The following is a 6,000-nucleotide window of genomic DNA, read 5'->3' as shown; positions in this document are numbered from 1 at the left end:
TTGCTGGATTCATGTAGCCTCATTTATTTGTTTCGTTGCTTTTTTTCACCTTGCAGACTTGTATCAAAGTCTTCTTACAGAACAAGATGCGCAGAGAGAGGCGAGACATCATTGACCAGACCAAGACAGATGAAAAAATGGCGTGGCTTCAGTAAAATTCTCACAAGACTTGAGAAATGACAAGAAGTTTCCTGTCAGTAAAATATCTACTTATACAAACCGCATAGGAGTCTTAATTTTGTGCGGTTAGTTTGTGGTTTAAAAGGACCCAAGATATCAACAGGGTCAGATAGGTCATCCTGCTGCATTGCCTTCATGATCTAAATAATTTCCTTTCTCTGTCCTTGTGAGTTCAGCTAAAATTTTCATCCCTGACAGGGTATTTCTGCGTCTTAGTATTTTAAGTTGAGTGTTTGCCCAACTACCTGGAGTTTAACTCTCCCCAGCCTTGGTCTGGGTGCAGAAGATGGGGAAGATGCCGTTCCAGGAGACAGGGCTTCATGTGTGTGCTGAACGCCCAGGTCTGCAGCAGACCACAGCAGCAGCAGGGCAGAACACACCGCATCTCAGAAGGACCTGTAGCGATTCCCATCATTGCCTAAGAAGAGAGAAATGTCCAGAGACTTGGCGTGTAGGTAGCCCCTGGAAAGGGTGCTATGCGTGCACTGCGCTGTAAATAGATGGCCTCCTGAACATCACTGAATTAATTCGAGCCTCCTGCAGTTGCACTGGAGCCTGGCTTTGGGGCTTAACGTTAAAGGGGAGGGGGGGTATGTTGTGGTGTTACTCTTTGAAGTGAAACCACTGGAGATCAATCCTAAAAGAAGTTCAGAGGGGGTGTGAAAGAATTGTGCTTCAGGCCATTGATCATCTGAGCCGCAGCTCTCTGTTCAAGGGCAGAAATGGTACAGCACGTGTCACAGAATCACAGAATGGCTTGGGTTGGAAGGGGCCTTAAAGATCATCTATCTCCAACCCCTGCCATGGGCAGCGGCACCTCCCACCAGACAAGGTTGCTCAAAACCCCATCAGCCTAGTCTTGAACACTTCCAGGGATGGGGCATCCACAGCTTCTCTGGGCAGCCTGTGCCAGGCCTCACCACCCTCTGAGTGAAGAATTTCATCCTGCACAGCATCCTTGAGCCTACAGAAAGCCCCTGCAGCATCAGGATTTGTGCCCTGCAGGTAAAACGTTCCCCGTCTTCTCTTCTGTACCTGACAACCAGGAGATGTTTCCCTCACTGCTCGGCAGGGCAGGACCCCATTCCCTGCCTGCCACCCTGCAGCCCCAGGCACCTAGAAAAGAAAGAAAGTCCTCCTTTTGAATGTCTCATTTAGTTATGAAAAGTCCACTTCCCAGGTCTCAGCTCCCTCCTTGTAGCAACAGAGCAAGAGTTACCGTCTGGTGCTAGCCCCAGAATGCCTCCAGCCAGCATGGTCTGGAGGTCCTGAGCAGCAGCTCCCAGGGGGGCCTTGGACCCAGCAGGGTGAGGGAGCAGTTGCTGTGTTTCAATCTGCCTCAGTCCACAGTGGTTGGGAATTTCATCTCCATGAACGTCTCCTGTGCACAGAGCAAGTACGCAAGGCTCTGGTCCAGTCACCAGCTCCACAGAGTGACAGTGGCAGCCACCCTAATTGCATTTTTTAATTTCTTTCCAGTTAAATGTACAAGCCCAGTGAAATCTAAGTCCCAGGTTTCTCTTTTTCTTTTTGTTTTTTCATTTTTAATTGTTAGACCGTTTTTCCCTGTTCCCTCCTCCCCACAAATAATGTGAGGTTTATGACCCCTGAGTAATGGCTGAGGAATGCGCTGCATCCTACAGCCATCGCGAGGCATCTGGCAATGGGAATCTTCACAGCATGTCAGAAATACACAGATAAAGCCACTGTAAATAGCTCAGATCAAAACAAGTCAAATGTCAGTGCTAATTTGCTGTCAAGTATATAGTCCAAGACCACTTCCTCCTGCAAAAAGAGAAACCCAGTTCCCAAGTGTGGCTTGCTCTGCTGTCCCAAGAAGCTCGCTCCCCACCAAAAATCTCTCTCACTCTGAATGAACAAGAGCATTTTTTCCCCTTGCTTTTTTATTCTCTAGCTTTTGTGCTGTCCGCTGCTGAGTCTGAGGCTGGGAAATGAAACTTCAATCTGGCCTGCCATTTTTCTATTGTAAGAAAGGACTCTTGGGAGAGATATTTACTGTTTTCTATGGCTCAGTGAGAGGGCGAGAGAGGGAAGTTGTTCCAGGAGTTCCCATTACAAAGCATTTTTTCACATAGGCTCACTTGTATTTTTAAGGACTTGGAGATTAAAGAGCCGGCAGCCCTGGAACAGGAAGCTTGCTGTACGTCCAAAGGTCAGGTGGGTCTCAGACAGCCACTGCTTCCAGTTCTCTTTTGTATACACACTGCAGATTAAAATGTACGTCCCGGACTGGACGTAGCCATGGTAGTGATGGGGGCCCGTGGGTTGGGGGAAAGGAAGAACGAGGCAGCAGGAAAGCAGCACAGAGCCATCCCTCCTCGGGCTGCGGTTTCATAAGACGAAGGACTGGGCTGCTCAGCCAGCTCAAGGTATTCCCACGGCCTCACAGCTCCTTCCTGCCATCAGATATGTCAGCATGACTGCTTGTGGGGTCGTTCTCCCTGACATTCGGGAACTGATCCTGCTTAAGAAAACATTTTTTACTTCTTATTTTGTTCCATACTTTTTTTTTCTTTTTCTTTTTTTTTTTTTTTTTAATGGAGTCAGTTCCCTCCTTCGGTGAATGCAGTGGCCTCACAAAACAGTTGTACTGGCACAAAAGAAGGGGTGGGCACAAGAGGGCAATGGGGTATGAAGAGCATTAGAGCAGAATACTTTGAGTTGCGAGGGATTATGACACATTACGTCATGAAATTACAGTCTTGATTTGGTGACAGAGGTGATAACCCTCCCTTAGTGCTGCGGTTCCAGCAGCACATTCACACCTTCTGTTATTAAGCAGTCATTAAGAAGCGTGTATCATTGGGGATATCCCAGCCCCCACAGCAGCAGGTTTTGGAGAGAAGAGTTGCTTGTAGAACCAACCCTTTTCAGGATGAGCCCAGTGAGGCTGCCTGAAATAGTGCTCCACGTTGGCTGACTCTTCTGGAAGTAGTCTACATACTGCAGAGCAAACAAAATGCAGCTGAGTCCATTCAAGGAATTCATTGACATTGATGCTTTGAGGTCTTTATGTGAACCGAAGTGTTTGCTGTGAAACAGGAGACAAGCTAATAATCAAAACAAGTTTTACAATGAATGAACTGCTGCTGAGAAATGCCTACTTTATAGCCTTGATACCATGCTGGACGCTAAATGACTGCCAGGAGCAAACTCTGTGGTATCTCAGTTAGCTCTTACCCTAATTATCATTTACAGAGGAGTCCCAGCTAGATGAATGATGACTTCAATATAAAGGACTTTTAAGTAAGATTTATTGATGTGACTACATTAATAATTCCCTTAGTAATGATGCATTTGAGAGTACAGATACTGTGGGAGGAAGGAGGAAGGAGGCCAGATATTTGGAATCATGTAGAAGTGTGTTTTATTTTCATGTTGTGGCTTTTGCTGTTCCCCCTACCTCCTCACACAGCTAAAAATAATAATAAATAAAAACAAAACAAAACAAAAAAACAGTAATGCTCTTACTGGCTAGTTTTGTGGGAAAAAAAAAAGAGAGGGAAAAAAAAGAGAGAGAAAAAAAAAAGTAGGTAATTGGCACATCTGTTGAGGACAAGAAATACTGGATCATAAACAAGATCTGCCATTGCACACAGGCAGCCCCAAGCACACCACTGCAACATGCCGACCTTGCTGCCAATGCTTGGCATTCAAGATTTGTTTTTTCCACAGCTGATCAATTGTTCCACTTCCTGAAAAGTGCATTTGTGCTCCTTCTGCCCCCGAAGCGATCCCAGTGGAGGACCCCAGGAGAGCTTCCCCGTGTTTTACCAGTCCCAGTGACAACAACGCTACCACAGGGGCAGGCTGAGCAGCCACCCGATCGGGTGCACAAACCAGCTCAAAAACTGACCCTGTGAGGAAAAGTGGAGTCAGGTTCAGTTGTACCAGCAAGCTGTTGGGGTCAGTATGCGGCTAACATGGCCCTGGTGCTGACACCAGGGAAGGGGAGCTCTGCCCCAGCAGGATTTACCCCTCTGCAGGCCCCAGGCTGCCACTCGGCCTTCTCCTCATAGGGACATCCAGGGAAGCTCGTCCAAACTTAAGTTGCTAGACCACTCCCATCTGGGCATTTTCGGCCTGAAATGAATTGTCCTTGGTCAGATGGTCTCACTGAGGGATTGAAGTAAACCGAAACAAATTAAAGGCACTTAAAGCGTGAAGGTTTGGTAAGATCTTCTGCAGGTCTCGTGGGAGATGCTAAAGCCATTACACCTCACCACCACTCTTCTGCTGGATGGCAGCATCTTCAGCTGCAGCACTGGAGCAGCTGCATGCAAAGCTATTCAGGTTATTTCAAGCAACCTTCCTTGAAGGTTGAGCTGTGGTAGCTAACTTTTCGGTGAGAAAGGAAATGCCACAAGAATACACAAAAATAGTGTTTGGTGGGCAGCCAGTGAGAAGCGGCAGGACGGAACCTGCACCAGAAAGGCCCTGAGACAAGATCTCTTGCTATAACTTCAGTACCGAGAACTACCCTTTAGCAGAAACCTCATCCTGTAGCAGAACCCACGTGTCTCCTCAGTGCATCTGCCTGAGGGAAGGACAGGAGAGCTGCAGCCTGAGGTGGACATGCACGCTTGTATGGTCACCTCCCACCCTGCAGCTGCTGGGGCCTGGGGATGGCGGCTGCAGCCCTGTGCTCCTCGGGGAATGGCAGACCAGGGCTTGGGTGTCCAGGGCCCTCAGGCACCGTGGGACACTCCTGGCTCCTGCCACTTGTGCATGGGGTGACGCACGCCATCTCCCAGCTTCGCCAGTGACGACCCTCATGGCCTGTGCCCCTGGGCGGCTCTCCCAGTCCAACCCCCTCCGAAAAAACACACATTTCTGGGCACCTGGCCTGCAGTGTGAAACAGCCTTTGTGCGATATTTTGTCAGCTACAAATAATTGAAAAAGGCCTACATAAAGTCCTAATTGTGTCACAGAACAGGCTCTTCAGTCATCCATCTTCCTATTAAACTTGCGAATTTCAGCTACTCAGCCCTGTTGGAGTTATTTTCCCCTTCCCCTCCTTCTTCTTTTAAGCTTCTATTTATATTCTCTCAGTTGTCTCTGCCAGAAGATCTCATGTGGATACATTAGGCCTTTTCAAAAGGAAAGTTGGATTACAGCGATTTTTCTCCCCGTAGGACACAACAGCTTCATCCTTCATAACAGAGCAATACACTATAACTTCATTATGGATGGCATGAAGCTGGCCTATTTAAACGGAATACTTAATGATAGCGGGGAAGGCAGAAGAAATTCAATTCTGCTGGTCTACGTGGGAAAAGGAAAAGAGCTCTTTTGGTATTTACTGAGGCTGACTTCTTGACTCTTAATTAAAGTCTCCTTTCACAGGACATAAAAAATAAATAAAAATGGGAGATTCGAGTTATACAGATAAGATCTGCTACCGTGTGGTTGCTTCATTTTTGTCAGGTAGTCTGACATACCCTGAGATCTAGTATTATTAGCAGGCATAGGGGCTCCTCCGTAGCACTTAGCCATGGCTGGAAGAAATTGCAGTTTGTTGGTGCTCTCCTGTAGGAATTACAGGTTCTGTTTTTTTTTTTTTTTGTTTTGTTTTGTTTTGTTTTTTAACTTTCCCACTTCAGCAGCGCTGACCTCTGAAGCGTGTTCTGCTTATTGAATTTGGCTTGGTGGAAGTGGTTAAGGTCTAAAGAGATGCTGCGGACTGAAAAAAAGACAAAAAAAAAACCAAAAAACCTCCTTTTTGGGAAAATGCCAGAATAAATAGCCTTCTGTGAGCTCACAGTTGACATCAGACCACAGGTTGTGGTGGTTGTGGT

The sequence above is a fragment of the Anser brachyrhynchus genome (assembly GCF_964034855.1).
Source record: "Anser brachyrhynchus genome assembly, chromosome: 6".
NCBI classification, from domain to species: Eukaryota; Metazoa; Chordata; class Aves; order Anseriformes; family Anatidae; genus Anser; species Anser brachyrhynchus.
The sequence above is the reverse complement of the archived record's forward strand: the minus strand, read 5'-3'. Positions refer to the sequence as shown.